A 16,955-nucleotide genomic window follows, 5' to 3' on the forward strand; every position below is an offset into this window, starting at 1 on the left:
CAGCATGTCATAAAAGAACAATTCATGCACACATAGTAAAGGCCAATGCATAGTATAAATAGTTTCTTGCAATTTTATTGTATTGGAAACATAGAGAGGTGGAGATATAGTTCCTCTCTCATAATAATTGCAAGTAGGAGCAGCAAGCACATGCATATTATATTCATCAAAATCATCATGTGCAACGGTAAAAGGCAACCCATCAATATAATCCTTAATAAGGGCAAACTTCTTCGATATAGTGTAGTCGGGAGAATTCAAAAAGATAATAGGACTATCATGCGTTGGTGAAATAGCAACAATTTCATGTTTAACACAAGGAACTATAGCAAGTTCATCTCCATCAGCATAATTCATATTGGCATCTTGGCCACAAGCATAGCAAGCATCATCAAAAAGGGATATTTCAAAAGAATCAACGGGATCATAACAATCATCATAGCAATCATCCTCCGATAAGCACGAAGGGAAATTAAACAATGTATGAGTTGGAGGGTTACTCTCATTAGAAGGTGGGCACGGGTAGCTAATCCGCTCTTCCTCTTTTTGTTCTTCGCTATCCTCATCATCTTTTTCATCCAATGAGCTCACAGTTTCATCAATTTCTTCTTCCATAGACTCCTGCAAAATATTACTTTCTTCTTGGACAGCGGAGTTGTACTCAATATATGGTTCAACATAGGCATTAGATGCATAATTATCATAGCAATATTTAAATATGGCAAAATTTTCAGATTTGTAAAGAGTAGCATCATAATTTTCAGTCAGAGAAGCAATTTCGTAAGCACCCTTAAAAGCAACAAATTCTTCAATTTGTTGAACATCATAGTAACTATAAACACCCTTAGCATAAGAGGATACGATTCCATTATCACTAAACAAACATTGGTAGGGGAGGTGTTTCTTAGGGTCTTCAGAACAACAAGTATAATCATATATTTCACATAAATTCCAAGCATAGCATTGCAAACGATGAATTTGATCCAATAAAGTTTTCCCTTTTTCAGATATTCGGTGTCGCACATAACAAGCATGCTCATCTAAAGATTTGGCCTCAACTAAGCTAGTTGGGGGTTTCAACACAAGCGCATAGGGATCGAAGATGATCCAAGTAATAAGCTTCAGCAGTGTGACAGATTTTGAGTGGTTCTTCAACCATTGGTTCAGTAGGTACAACTAATTTTTTTTGGTATTTTGCGTTTTCTACCCATAACTAAATATAGAAAACAATTAAGAACAACAAATAAAAATTACTTAGTGATAAAGCAAACAAGCACACACGATAATATTCACCCCACGCTATTGCTCCCCAGCAACGGCGCCAGAAAAAGGTCTTGATAACCCACAAGTATAGGGGATCGTAACAGTTTTCGATAAGTAAAAGTGTCGAACCCAACGAGGAGCTAAAGGTAGAACAAATATTCCCTCAAGTTCTATCGACCACCGATACAACTCTACGCATGCTTGACGTTTGCTTTACCTAGAACAAGTATGAAACTAGAAGTACTTTGTAGGTGTTGTTGGATAGGTTTGCAAGATAATAAAGAGTACGTAAATAAAAGGTAGGGGCTGTTTAGATAAAGAAACAATAAAGTAAATATAGCGAGTGTGGAAAAGTGGTGGTAGGAGTTGCGAAATTGCCCCTAAGCAATTGACTACTTTACTAGACCGATAGCAAGTATTATGTGGGAGAGGCCACTGCTAGCATGTCATCCCTTACTTGGAATTCTATGCACTTATGATTGGAACTATTAGCAAGCATCCACAACTACTAATGTTCATTAAGGTAAAACCCAACCATAGTATTAAGATATATTGGTACCCCTTCAATCCCGTATGCATCAATTTCTATGCTAGGTTGAACCTTCTGTCACTCTTGCCCTCCAATACATAGTCCTATCAACATACAACATACAACTAACCCAGAAGGGTGGGTTAGTGCATCTAGATTGGAAGTGGTTCGGGCGGTGGCAAGCGAAACAAGTCAGGGTCGAAGAAGGGCCCGAGGGAACAGGATGCTGTCGAGGAGGGGGAGGCGGCGGCGGCAGGATGCCATCGCCACGGGGCGTAGAAGGGGCACTCGAAGCTGAGGAAGGAGGACACTGGTCCCCAGCCTGCGAAGAGGAAGAGCCAGGCCCGAAGCGCGACCCCGAGCGAGAGGCAGCGCCCACCACAAACGAGCGAGGGGGAGGCCGAGGCGGAGGGACCGGGCCCTTGGCCGGAGTAGGACGCGACGCCGACGAGGAGGAGCCACCGCCAGCCGAAGCAGCAGCGGCCTACCATGGATCCAGCCTCGACCCCGACGCACCTCCAGATCCAGGGAGCGCTGCCCCAGATCTGGCGGCGGAACACTCTGGCCCCGCCTCCCAATCCTCCCGCTCGCCCGGCAGCACGCGCACCGCCCGCTCAGATTCGAGCTTCGACCGCAGCTCCGCCTCATAGGCCAGATCAACACCATCGCCCGACGAAGCTTCACGGGCCCGCTTGCTACCCGAAAGGGCCTCGGAGGAGGAGCCCCTAGACTTGTCCATGGCGATCACTTCAGCGAAGGAGAGGAGGAGAGGGGGTGGGGAGGAAGCGGATCTAGAGAAGTGGCGGATAGGGCGATGTGCCCTGCGGATATCGGCGGTGGAAGCAGGAAACCCTAGGAAGGGGGGAGAGGCACCGCGGCGCACCCATAAATAGCCACAACAGGCCAGGCCAGAGAGGGCCGAATGGGCCGAAACGGGGCCGCAGGCCCGGGAGGGGGACGGACGCGAAGCAGTGGCCACAACCAGCTGCCCCGGGCCCACAGACGGGAGGGGGGAAGACTCGAGGGACGACAGAACCGGGGGCCCGGGCGGCCCAGCCCGAGTCGGACCAGGTGCCGCCAACCGGATCTAGGGTTTGGCCACCAACCGCCCCCGCACTAGCCGGCGCGACCACCGCCACCGTCACCGGCCCTGGCCGAAGAGGAGGAGGGCGAACAGGACCAGCGACCGGAGACGCCACATCAACCAAACCCAACATCACAGCGGACGGGGAAGGACCGAGGAGACCACGATCAGGGGAAGGAGCCGGGCCCCGACCCGCCCGCCACCGGCGCCGACCAACACACCACCACCCCGACGACCCAGAGGGAAACGACACCGGCTGGCCCCGGCCACCCGGAGCAAACTTTCGGGTGCGGCCCGCCGCAGGCACGGACGGCACCACCGGCACCACCATCGAGGGAGCGCACACCTCTGAATCATCATCCGACTCCACCGAGTCGCCCAGCGCCCAAAAACGCGAACCAGGGAAGGGCGCCGCCGTAGAAGAGCAAGGAGAGCCAACCCGACCCGCAGAAGACCGGGGGGGGGGCATGGGCAGCGGCAAGGGCAGGGGAGGAGGAGGGGAGCGGGGAGCGGGGGGACGAAGGGAGAGAAGAGAAAGGAGCCATCTCCATGGAATTTCTCCTATAAGGTTGTTGTTTGACACATCCATAAAGGAGAGATGGTTTAGGGAGTTGATCCAGCCTGGTATTAGTCCAGTGAGTTGATTGCTTCTTAAAATTAACATCTCCAAATTCGTGACCCTTGATATCCATAGAGGTATTTTTCCAGATAATTGGCAACCATCCATGTCCAAAACCTGAAGATTCTCAAAGCCATCAATTCTGTCATCCTGTGGCATGAGCTCTCCTCTGAAGTTGCTCCCAATAAGCAGGGTGCTAAGTTTCTTGCTGCTATTAAGGATCTGAAATGCATTTCTGATGTTTGTGAAATTATTTTTGCCAAGTGACAAGAAGTAGAGATACTTCAGGTTGCCTATTCTCGGTGAGAGTTCTCCATGGAAATTGTTTGCTGCTAGCCGCAGCGCGGTCAAATTGCTGCATGAGTAGATGCTTTCTGGAACTACACCAGTGAAGTTGTTTAACCAAAGATCTAAAGTTTTTAGACTGGATAGGTTGGAGAAATTGACCTTGGTAAGTTCTCCGCTGAAGTAGTTGCTCCTAAGGTCAATTCTTATGAGATTTTTGCAGTTGCTCAGTGTCGGTGGCAGCTCTCATGACAGGTTGTTGTGGCCCAGTTGGAACTTCTCCAACCTCTTGAGCTGACCTACAGAATCTGGAATCCTGCCATTAAAGTAGTTCCCTCCAAGATCAATGGTTCGGAGATTTCTGAGGCTGAATATGCATGCACTATCAAGAACACCCTGTAAATAATTGTTAGGAAAAGAGAGGCATTCCAATGAGGCCGCATTGGAGAGTTCATCTGGGAGTGTTCCACTGAGATTGTTGTAGCCACCTCTGAGCACTGTCAGCATGGAGCAACCACCAAGCCCTGGGGGAATGCTGCCACTGAGTTTGTTGAAACTGAGCTCAAGCACAACTAAGGATGGTGAGCCATTGCAGAAATAAGTTGGTATCGCCCCAGTAAACCTGTTATTGCTGGCGTTGAGTGCTATCAGATTATTCATTGTCTTCCATATGGTGGATGGAAATGGCCCAGTAAGTAAGTTACTCGAGATATTCAGTACCTGCAGAGGCCGGGCAGGGGTTGAAGATGGCAGTTTGTGCAGGCCTCCTGTCAAGCGGTTGAAACTGACATCAAGGACAATGATGCTGCTGGATGACACCAATTCCAGTGGCAAGCCACCAGACAGCGAGTTGCGCGATAGGTTGAGACGTAACAGGCTGGTGAGGTTGCCAAGGAACGGCGAGGTGGACCCCTCAAGACCTTGAGAAGCCAGTGAAACATCAGTGACCGCTCTATTGAGGCTGCAGGTAATCCCCTCCCAGCTGCAGCAGTCTGTGTCGCTCCGCCATGACACCGTGAGGCCGCCATCTTTCCAGAGCCCAGAAAGGAACTTGATAAGGGAGCTCTTCTCCTGCTCCGTGCAGGAACTGGTGGGAGGAGCCAAGGAGACTAGTAGCACAACAGTCAAACCAAAGAATGGTATGAGGAATCGGTTCTTGTGTGAGTGACTGGGTAGCTGCATGGTTCTTGAGAAATTAGCTTGGAAACCAAAGGCTTAAGCTTTGATCTGCCAGGATGAAGTACTAGTTTCTGATGAAGGAGCAAGAGAGGAAAGGAATAACCTGCTCTGGTCTCGGTTTTGTTTGAACTGTTTTGGTCATCGTGGTGAAAAAAGAATTCGGGTGAAGGATTAGTTACTATTGCGTGTCCACTATAATTTGTTCATGAGTCTGACTCCGAAGCATGAATTGGTGTGTTCATACTTAATCTGACCTTTTCTTCTACCATTCTACAATTCACATCCCGTCATTGATGTCAGGGTCGATGCACATACATGATTTGGAGAAGAGCACGTGGAGGAACGTGAAGAGGTGCTTACTGAACATTGTATGCATTTTCTCGCAATTTAGATTATCATGTCTGATGGAATAGGTGCAATTTAAGTTTAAAATAGCTATCAGCTGTAAGTGGTCATTGCATGGTCAATAAGTGCAACTCGTGTATACAGAAAAGACAGTGCTGAAGCTATCACACATCAGATATATAGTTGGGTTAGATTGGGTTTGACTAGAGTTGGTCTGAACTTTTTACAACTTATCTGATGACAGCTACGTCCATTTTCTTAAACAAAACAATAGCATCTAGTAGATGCACCAAGAATCTTTAATATCTTTGTATTACAATCCTACGAATCAAATAACCAGCGTAAGAAAAAATCATATGGGTTTGAATTGCTTTCTTGTGTTGCTTGATATTGTTTTGATGTTTTCCCTCTTCAATTCCTTTCCAGTTGTTGTAGGTGTATCTTTCAAATGTTTTCACTTCGCCCCAAACACGATGGGTTTGGTGAGCTGGACCAAGACGCGATGGAGGAAGGTCAAAGGTGTGTGGCATGGCCACCCTAGTTGATTAGGGGGATTCACGCCCTTTATGCTTTCAGCTGGGGGCATCCAAATCTGGGTAAGGCAAAGCCTTCCCAGTCATCACAAGGCAGAGCAGCCCAGAAATCCTGGTTGCTGATGGTTCCGGCAAACAGACAGCACACATTTATCCTCTTTTTCATTGATCACTGGAACTGATTTGATAACTACAGGCACTACTATTTCTTTTTCTTTCTTTTTTTGACTTGGCACTACTATTTCTGAGGTCAGCTCGTGCTGAAGTGCCTCCACTGAGCACTGCGCGACGAACAGGCAGATTGATGGATGAGGGTGGACGGATTGGTAGATGAAAATCATATGCAACCTAACTATTAGTTAGACCAGAATCGTAGTTCTAGGAATGGATGAGTAACAATTTCATAATGCAACTAAAGTATGTCAAATCTTCTTGAAACGCATCCAAAAATCTACCAGTTCAATCACTGAAACGTGCAATGTAACGACACTTCTCATCTTTTGATCACTTACAGCAACAAGATGGATGTCTTCGTACGTCCACCTCAATTGTGCAGGGCAGAGTGCAGCAGAATCCTCCAGCTACACTTAAGTCACGAGTTGTATAAGCTTGCAGTGCCTTTGGGGGCGCATTGGTTCCAGGTAATTGGTGTGGTGGCATGTTTCTCAAACTTCAGGCTCCAGCCAACCTAATCGGCAAAGGATTAGTCTATCATCGTCACACTAGAGAAGAGGCATTCTGACAAACACCCCCAATGCATAAACAGGACAGTGGTGGCCAAGCTCCTTGGGGCACTTGGTCTCTAGTGTGACGATGATAGTGCCTGGGGCACCATGGTTGTGTCATGGTTCCAATCCTTTGGATGAGCTCCGTGAACTGCTTGATCACCGTGAGCACATTCTTTTGTGCGCGCATGGCAGGCTGAGGTGGAGGGGTTGCGGGAGTAGCAGGGGTCTGCGTCTGCTGTGGCGTGGGAGAGGGCAGCCGGTCTTTGCCCAGAAAGTGTTTGTCGAAATGCGGAACAGCCCTTTTTGTATCCAGTCTTTCTGCAAAAGAACTTCCAAACGCCGCAACATTATTTAGTTACACCACCTGTGCATGGCTTTATGCTTGGGCGATTTGGCAGGTCGAGGGAGATGAGATCAAAGCGTACCACACAAAGGGGTTCAGCAGCTCAAGGCCGCACCGCGGCGTGCGGCGGCTTGGCGGACTGGTGCTCCCGCCTCTGTGGGCAGGAGGAAACTAGGCAGGCAGGGGATCGAAGATCCTATGCAGGCCCGATGTCCGAGTGAGTCCGTTATCCGAGGTATTGTAGAAATCACGGAGCAGCTGCTTAATTCATGTGCATTGTAGTACTAATTTCGTTGACATTTCTGATTTCTTTCTCTTAGCGTGTGTTGTTTGCTGCGGAGAATTGCGATCCTGGGTTGGAGTTTGATGGCAACTGCATCGAGCTTTAGGTTCCTTCCGGTTTTGCCCTTGATCGATCTGTTAACGCACCGGTCTGGCTTAATCGGTTAAATCCGTCATGTTGCTCTGAAATCTCAGTGTCATGTGAGTGTGCTACACTGCAGATTACTTATGTCTGCTTCGCGATTCTGCTTGTTATGTGTTGTACTCTGACCAACTTCCAAATAGTACTTAACAAATAGAAACATTCATCAGCCTATGCGTATGTATAGAATTAAGTACTTAACAAATAGTTAAACATTCTACAAAAACAATATGCTTACACACTGTTGACGTTGCTCACTAACTAATCATTTTTCCTGTTACATGGAGTACAGAGCAAACGTCAAGATAGCAGGTTTAGCAGGGATGTCAATCTTGCTAGGGCTGGAGCTGGAGCCACTGATGACCACCGGAGATCGCGTCATGGTTTGGGTGGTGGATAACAATTACAAGGTTTTAGCCAAAATATCTGGCTAAGACCATCTGATCATATAGGACTCCTACGCCAAAGAAAGCACCAAAGGCGATCGCAAAGATGACCTTACTGCCAATTTGTTCTCTGGAGATGATGGACTCTGAAGCTGCTTCTGCTGAACCGCAATGGTTTACAATCATCAGACCACACAATTTTGGGTTTCCATCAAAGCTAGAATCTGGAAATGTGCTAAGCTGGCCCACAGTTGGAATAGAGCCTTCGAGGTCATTATTAGAAATGTTGAATTTGGAAGGAAGTGCAGATTGTTTAGTGTGGCCGGAATTGTACTAGTGAAATGGTTGCTGGACAAGTCGAGCAGCTGCAGGTTCGTCAAGGTGCCTATCTGTTGTGGAATCTCTCCAGATAATTTGTTGGAACTCAAATTGAGTAAAAGGAGCCCTTGTAACTGACCGATCTCCTCTGGGATCACACCAGTGAAATTATTGATGCCTAGATTGAGCACTTTTGGAAAAGCACCAGGTTTGAGGTATTCGACAAATGGACTGAAAAAATAAAGAGGCAGCTCAGAGAAGATCTTCGGTGCAGTCTTGTCTGATTTTAGCATTGGCATCTCCATTAAGGCAGTTGGAATTTCCCCCGTAAAGCTGTTGTTTGATAAGTCTAGATAGAAGAGCAACTTTAGGCTGCTGATCCAGTCAGGTATTGGTCCAGTAAGTTGATTGCTTTGCAAAAATAGCATCCCCAACTTGGTGAGCTTTGATAACCAACCAGGTAATGTTCCAGACAATGAACAATAATTCATAGAAAGAACCTGAAGATTCTCAAAACCACCAATGTTGTCATCCTCTGGCATGGTCTCATGAAGGAAATTGAACCCAATAAAAATAGTGGTGAGGCTCCTGGAACTCCCAAGGATCTGAAGTGTTCTTGTGATATTCGTAAGGGAGAGGTTAACAAGTGCTAGAAACGAGAGAGACTTCAGATTGCCTATCTTTTCTGACAATTGGCCATGGAAATGATTGAAAGATAGCCGTAGTGCGGTTAGCTTGCTGCAGGAGTATATGCTTTCTGGAATTGTGCCAGTGAAGTCGTTGGAAAGAATATCTAATATTTTTAGATTGGGCAGGCTTAAAAAGTTGATCTTGGTAAATTCTCCGTTAAAATGGTTTACCTTGAGGTCAAGCGTTACGAGGTTTGTGTAGTTGCTCAGCGCTGACGGAAGCTCCCCTGACATGCTGTTGTGATCCAAGAGAAGCTCCTCCAACTTCTTCAGCTCACCTATAGATTCTGGTATGTTGCCTCTGAACTCATTCTTCCCAAGATCAAGGGTGACCAGATTTGTTAGATTGATGATGCCTTTGAGCTCTCCTTCTAACCAATTGAAAGGTAACGAGAGGTGCTCTAATGTGGTAACCTTGAAGAGTTCATCTGGAAGTGTTCCGCTGAGGTGGTTGTTGCCAGCGCTGAGCAATTTCAGCAGGGAGCAATTGCTGAGTCCTGGAGGAATGTTTCCACTGAATTTGTTAAAACTGAGCTCAAGCACTGCAAAAGATGGCGCGCTAACACAAGACATAGTTGGCATCTGCCCGGTAAAACTGTTGGTGCTGGCATTGAGGGCAACGAGGCTCTTCATCACCTCCCATATAGTGGATGGAAATCTTCCTGTAAACAAGTTGCTCGAGATGTTTAGTACCTGCAGAGGCCGCGCAGGGGTGGAAGATGGCAGCTCACTCAGGCCTCCTGTCAGGCGGTTAAAACTGACGTCAAGGACAAGGATGCTGCTGGACTGCAACAATTCTAGCGGTAAGCCACCAGACAGCAAGTTGTGGGAGAGATCGAATCGCAACAAGCTGGTGAGGTTGCCTAGAAACGGCGAAATGGACCCCTCGAGCCCTCGATAAGCTAGCACAACATCAGTGACCATCCTATTCAGGCTGCAGCTGATCCCTTCCCACCTGCAGCAGTCCGTGTTGCTCCGCCATGATGCCGTGAGACCACCATCCTGCGAGAGCCCAGCAAGAAGCTGGAGAAGGGAACTCTTCTCCTGCTCTGTGCAGGATCTGGTGGGAGAAGCCAAGAAGACCAGTAGTACAAGAGCCAAACCAAAGAAAGGTATGGGAAATCGGCTCCTCTGCGAGCGATTGAGTGACTTCATAGTTTTCTCGAGAACCTAGCTTGGAAACCAGAGGCTTAAGCTTTGGTCTCCCAGGATGAAGTGCTAAATTATCTGATGAAGAAAGAGCAAGATAGGAAAGGAACAACCTGCTCTGGTCTCCATTTTGTTTGATCCAGTCTCCGGTCGTTAGTGATAAAAAGAAAAATTGGGTTATCTACTGTAGTTTATTGGTGAGTCTGACTTCCAAGCAGGAATTGTCTTGTTGATACCTAATCTGTCTGTTTCGCTTACCAGTTTGATGTGAAGGGGTCGTTGCTGAACAATGCATGCATTTTTTACACTTCAGCAGGTCTGATACTTGTTTTACAACTTATTGAAAACGACTTCTCCTTTCTTAATAAAAATACACCCACTAGGTGCAACTGAATCAGCAGGAAACTGAAGTTATGTGCCATGTTATCTAATTGTGCATAATAAAGAAGTGGTGTCTCTTGTTCTTTTTTTTCTTAGACTGAATAAAAAGCAATCTCATCTCGTTCTCACCCATAGTCAAGATTTATTTCTTCCTATAGTTGTAATTTAACAAGAATCAGTCTCACTTTATTAATTTTAATCCATAATTAAGCTATTCATGCTGTGTGGACTTTTATTTTTTCTACGAAATACTTATCTTCTTTAGCAATGGGAAACGATTCCTGGAAGTACAAGCCAAGCCACAATTCATAGCCAATCAACACAGGTAAGGACCTCTTTGATTCTAGACTTGCAGGAACAGGAAAAAGTAAAACTGCAACCTCATGCCAGCATGGATCCTGTCATTGAATGCTTGTGCCCTTAGCTATGCTTTCATGTGGGATTTCTTCCTAGTTATTCCTGTCATTGATCAGTGTAGAGCAGTCCATTTTGCTGTTGTGAACTGTCCGAGACATTCTTTGAGCGCTGTGAAACAACCTTGTCCCAAAAGTTGTGATTCTGTGGTTCTTTTTAGGTGTGGTAACTTGATACGCCAATCCATAAGTTCTGGTTCTGTGATATTTATTCTTACTAATAGGGTTTTCAGAAAACAGCAGTCATTGCCATGCAAATGAAAGATACATGTTGTGTTTTTCCTGCTATCAAAACTGAGCATAGACCCGCATAGCTTTGTATTCCCAGCGAAGCTAGAAGTCTCAAATGTGTTGAACTGGCCTCCAGAGGGAATATGACCTTCTAGATCATTGCCAGAAACATTAAACGCTGCAAGGAAGTGCAGGCTGTTCAATGCATCTGGGATTGCACCTATGAGATTGTTGTTGGACAAGTCTAGGACCTGCAGGTTTGTGAGATTGCATATTGATTCTGGGATCTGCCGTGTTAAGTCACTGAAGCTGCAATTGAATGCAAGGAGGGCTTTCAGCTGACCGATCTCCAAAGGGATCTCACCTGTGAACTTATTGTTGCTTAGATCCAGCAATTTAGGGAAAGTGAGGGGTTGGCAATATGATGCGATAGAGCTGGATAAAACAGGCAGTATGAAGACCCTTGGGTTCAAATTGGCATCTATTTTCGCTGACTTTTGAGTTGGCATATCCGTCGATGCTGTTGGAATTTCCCCCTTGAGGCTGTTGTTAAGATGGAAGACGTAGCTTAGAGCTTTGATCCAGGCTAGTATTGATCCAGTGAGCTGATTGTTAGACAATATTAGTATTTTTAAATTTGCTAGCTTTGATATCCAGAAAGGTATTTTTCCAAATAATGGGCAATCACCTATCTCAAGAAACCGAAGATTTTCAAAAGTGCCAGTGATTTCATCACCAGGTCAAAATTTATATTTTATAGCTTAATGAACCTAGATGCTCTGCCATATAAATCTGCTAAATTTGTTTGTACTCACCTGAAATCAATTTATTGTTGCAAGGTGCATCATGAAGCAGAAGACAAGGATGATCCGAACTTCACTTCACCTTGGAGCATTATCTAGAATAGATTTGCCTGTTAACGTGTCAGATATTTCTCTCTTTTCAGTCGGATGTATCTATCAGGGTTTGTGTACTGTTAGAGTTTATCATAGCAGTAAGTTGGACCAGAGTTTATCATAGCAGTAAACACAACTCTACATAGGCAATTTAGAGCACCTGGCATGACAAACGTGCAATTCAGCGTCATCAAGATTAAAGAGTTAATATTCAGCAAGTACCACAAGTGGAAGTCACATCACAGTGCATATTTCCAAATGATAAAGGCACAACCCAGCAGTATATGTCACGCAGTGTTTCCCAGCATGATAAAAGCACAACCCAGCATATTTCCGAATTCATCCAAATTAGATTCAAATGTCTGAACAAAAGTAGACAGAGACAGAGAGTGTAGAGGCAAAACACACAGCCAAATACTACCTGTGTAAACTAATATAGGACTTTTAGGTCACTGCTTTAGTGATCTAAAAAGTCTTATACAATACTTAACCATCTGTAGCCATGTGTTCGAACCACATAAAGCTGTGTGATCACCTGCAAAGCAGAGACATTCAAACTTAACTTAGATCTTGGAAAGATGAATAGCCTTCAACTGATCACTGCAGAAGACGTGGGCAACAAGGATCAGAATGATGGTGGCGGGTCCAGATGTGTCCACTGATCCAGTAAAGACGCTGGCAACAACTGACAATGTGGTGGACAAGACTGTATGGCCTTGGCATGGGGCCGCAGGCACTGCGGAAGTTTCCATCACATAGCGGCGACCAGGTACCCCTGCCCAGATCATATTGCTGCAGTTGGCCATTGTTAGGTGGGCTGAGAAAGGTGACGGAGTTCCTGGAGTTGACGGACATGCTCCAAGTGCCAATGAAGAGGGTGTGGTCACCGATGCTTGTCAATGGCATGGCAACAACTCCAAGCAGGAGGTCAGAGAGCCGGAAAACCAAAAGCCGGGACTTTCTGTGGGTGTAGCCAACCAGAAGAAGTTCAGAATCACACTCCACCAGGTAAGGCTTAGGCATAGCTGAACATGTCGCGATCATTTGTGGCGGTGTAGACGGCCACGAGGAGGAACTGGAGCTGTCTGGTGGATCAACACGCATGATGTGTGAAGGTTTGTTTTTCGAGCTCCTCACCATGTAGAGGCTGCCACGGAATGGCAATGCTGTCCTCATGCCACACATCATCCAGCTTGTGTGAGTCCAGTGCTTGTCACCGGTGGATGCGTATGCCATGCGCTCGGCGTGGCTGAGCGCGAGCATGATGGTAACACTGCCACCCACATGGACAGAGACAGCCGCGTGGACCATCCGTAGTCGAAGTCTCGAAGATCGTAAGGGCCATGCAGAAAGCTACCGAACTTGCTCATGTACAAGCAGAGGGAGGCAAGGGGAGGGAACTCGGCAACATCACCGGTGAAGGGGTGGAGGAGGCAGATAGCAGCGTCCTTCTTGCGCTGCAGGAGAAGGAGGCAGTCAGGGCAGTCGAGCACGGAGTGATCCTCGAAGCACGGCAGGTGCACACGGATGAAGATGCCGGTGTCGATGTTGAGGAAGCGGATGTAGCCGCCCAATGCAGCGTGGCCGGGGTGAAGCCCGTTGCCCTCCGGAAACATCATCCATTGCCGTGGGTGAAAGCGCGGGTCTACCACGCCATGGCCGAGCGGGCAAGGAGTGGCGGCACGCCACTTTTTGCACACCGCGCGGAACCAGACGTAGTGCAGCAGGTCGCTAGAGAGTACCCGTTCAGCGATCAGCTCCAGCATATCAGCATTCAACGACTCCCAGGACAGGACACAGGTTTGTTGAGTGTCTCGCCCACTGCTACTGTGCACACAGACAGCTTGCTCAACTTGGTTGGTGGCTGTGCTTGCTCCAACAGTTGCCATCCTGATTCCTCCTGCGAACGAACAAGACTTGTCAGCTGAGTTCTGATAAGTAGAAATATTATAAAGATGCTACCAGTCACAGCTCAAACTTGCTCAATAACATTGCTTTAGTACTATTTATGAAAATGTCACCCGTGGTTTGTGTTCTTCTATTTTTGCCATGTACGGTGCAATCCTTAAGTCAAGGCACTTTGACAGACTTCGGATGATCCGAAAATTGACAAGTTCGTCATACCCTATCCGATGTTGCAGAAAGGCAAGTTCATAGCTAGGACTACAATCTGTTGAAGGTTCTGAGCGAAAAGAAGCACATGCCGAACTTGTTTCATTCAAATTATGGTTCAAGATTTAACAATTTCAGAATATGTGAAAAAATTCCAGTAAATTTCAAATGTGTACAGTACTATTCTAGGAAAGTTTTACCCCATTTGGATCAATGGTTTGCTAGATAACGGAAGTTTTATTTAGCCCATTCGATTTTTTGGTTCGGAATTTGACATTTTCAGAAAAATGCAAAACAATTAGACATTTTCAGAAAAATGACAGTCCAATATGTTGGTGATGTGGCCGGTTTTATTGCCACATGTGCACTTACAAGCGGGACCCATTTGTCTGGAATTATGTCAATGTATCCAAACACTAGATTAGACCTAGTTGCAATGTATTACACTAATATGTGGTGTTTTCCGCAACAAATCCGTAAAGTAGGTGTTTTGTGTAACACTAGCCCCAATAGGTGGTGGTTTGTGCAATTCCCTCATCACAGCTCAAACTTGCTCAATGACATTGCTTTAGTGCTATTTATGAAAATGTCTGCCCGTGGTTTGTGTTTCTTCTAACTTTGCCATGTATGGCGCGACCGTTAAGTCAAGGCACTTTGACAGACTTCCGATGCGAAAATTGACAAGTTCGTCATACCCTATCCGATGTTGCAGAAGGGCACTACCGTTGAGCCAAAAGAAGCACAACAGCACAAGCACATGCACGGTCAGATTTTGACAACAGTCAGCCAGTCAACCAGCATATGTCACCAATAAATAATCAATCTAATTTTGTCCACATACAACTATAAGCAGGACATAACGGGAAAAAGAATCTAGAATCCATCAGATTTTGCTATCACAAACAAAAATATTACCCATCATCCGTAACCTATCAGATTTTGCTAACGCAATCAGTCGCTTCAGGAAGCGTACCTAGTCCTCCCGCGGAAGTGCTCGTCGGTCGCGCGGCCGAGATCCCGTTGGCCGCAAGGCTAGATGCTGCGGAGCCGCGACTTCGCGCCCGCCTTCTGGCCGCCGCCGAATAAAAACTTTAGAAATTTCAATACGAGAACATATTATTTCATTTTTTTTCTAAGGACACATTGAGACCAAATGTGTTGAAATTTACAAATATAAGTCTCTTTTTAACATAGTTTTTTCTAGGTATTTTTTCTCATTGACATGTAAATATATATGTTTGTCATTTAAGTGCTTATTATGCAAACAGTACTAAATGTATTTTTAATTATTAATCACATTGTAAAATTTACAATTCATATCATTTTTTGGCATTATGATGTTTTCTCTATTTTTAATTTTAAACTGTTTAGTAGTTCACCTTTTTTTAGGGAGAAATAGATGTGCAATCTCTGTGTTACCTGCGGTTTGTCAAGTTGGAAGGAAGAAAAATGTGATTGCCCGTAGTTTCAATTGGGCCGTCGTATTTCAAGTAGAGAATGCATATATGAAATCATTTCCATGGTACAACAAATTATGAGTGGGAAAAGCAATTTATTTATGAAAAACATATGATTACACATATTTACTAATATAAATTATGTCAAAAACATATGATTGGAGAATATGGATAAAACCTAAGTATTGACATGATGATAAAATATCAAGGGGGTGTAATTTATTTTGCAATGAAAAAAGGGGGTGTATTACTATTGAGTGGAAATGATGACAACAAATATGATCGTACATACCCATCTAAGGGCCAGTTCTTTTGCAGCTTATTTCAGCTTATTGTGAAAATAAGCCAAAAGCCCAAAAGAACTCATTTTAGGGATGGAGCTTAACTTATTTCCTCAGCCCTTCCCTTCACAATGGAAAAAAGCTGGGGGTATGGCAGCTTCCCGCGGCTTCTCGCGGCAATCACTTAAAAAACGAAACGGTATATTCCTTTGCCCTCGCACTTGAACACAATTACGCAGGAAATGCCACCGCGCCCCTCCAGTGTACCAGTCCCGAAGAAAAATTGCTCGCAACGCCCCGCGCCCCTGTCGTCCCTCTCCTCCCGCGATTAGGGTTTCCCCGCTGCCGCCGCCTCCAGCCGCCGCCGGCGGCCCCGCCTCAAGCCACCGCCCGCTGGCTGCGCCTCAAGCCGCCGCCCGCTGGCCGTGCCTCAAGCCGCCGCTGCCAGACCCGCCTCAAGCCGCCGCCACAGACCCCTTTGTCAAGCAGGACGGCTGCCCGCCTCCGGCGCCCGTGGACGTCGGCTTCCGAGCTCGACTGGATGGACGCCGACCCCCTTCTCCACTGATATCGACGGCGGCTGCTCCTCCCCGATGCCCCACTCTGCCCCACTCTCCTTCCATGGCTGAGACGCCCCTGGTTCGTCGCCGTCGTCGTCAACGCACTGCGCTGACGCCCGGCATCTGCACTTCTCTGGACGCCATGGCCACCCACTGCTAGTTCTCTGATTGTCCATCGAGTAGCAAATGCTTGACAATCTCATGGCGATTAGGAGTAGTATTCTCTTTGCCTATTTCAAATTCTATTTCAGAGATGCATATGAATTTTGCTGACATATCTTCAGGACGTGCAGTGCTCATCTGCACCTTAGTTTTTGGCCATGTCCAAGTTTCTATCTGTTGTAAAAAAAGGATAAATGTTGCTAGTGAATGTTTAGAAATTTGTATGCAAACACTAACATTTTGATTGTTGTTTGGTTTGGTCCTGCTATACCTTTTGCAAGTGCAAGAGAGTACGAATGAAGTTGTCCAAGTTGCTGCTACAATTCACAGAAACTGCAGTTAAATCGTACAATTACATTTTAGGGGTATTGTAGACTTTTCATCAAAGACCCAGAACATAAGCTTGGACAAAAGAACTGGATGGCTTATGCTAGGGGACTTATTTCCATTGCAGCTTATCAATGACTTATTCCCACCGCAGCTTATGCAGAAGCCACACCTCAAAAGAACTGGGCCTAAATATGAGTACCAAGTTTTTCCCTTTGTTACGGTTTTTTATTCATATGATAATGTACTATATGTTTGCAT

At 46.0% G+C, this 16,955-nt stretch overlaps 3 pseudogenes; all 3 read right to left on the reverse strand.

The window, feature by feature from the left end:
* Window positions 1-2,583: 2,583 nt before the first annotated feature.
* Window positions 2,584-4,962, reverse strand: LOC125516614 (annotated as a pseudogene).
* Window positions 4,963-7,513: 2,551 nt separating this feature from the next.
* Window positions 7,514-10,149, reverse strand: LOC125517555 (annotated as a pseudogene).
* Window positions 10,150-12,392: 2,243 nt separating this feature from the next.
* LOC125516616 lies at window positions 12,393-13,684 on the reverse strand (annotated as a pseudogene).
* Between the last annotated feature and the right edge of the window lie 3,271 nt (window positions 13,685-16,955).

Source organism: Triticum urartu, chromosome 6 (genome assembly GCF_003073215.2).
Source record: "Triticum urartu cultivar G1812 chromosome 6, Tu2.1, whole genome shotgun sequence".
In the NCBI taxonomy this organism is placed as follows: Eukaryota; Viridiplantae; Streptophyta; class Magnoliopsida; order Poales; family Poaceae; genus Triticum; species Triticum urartu.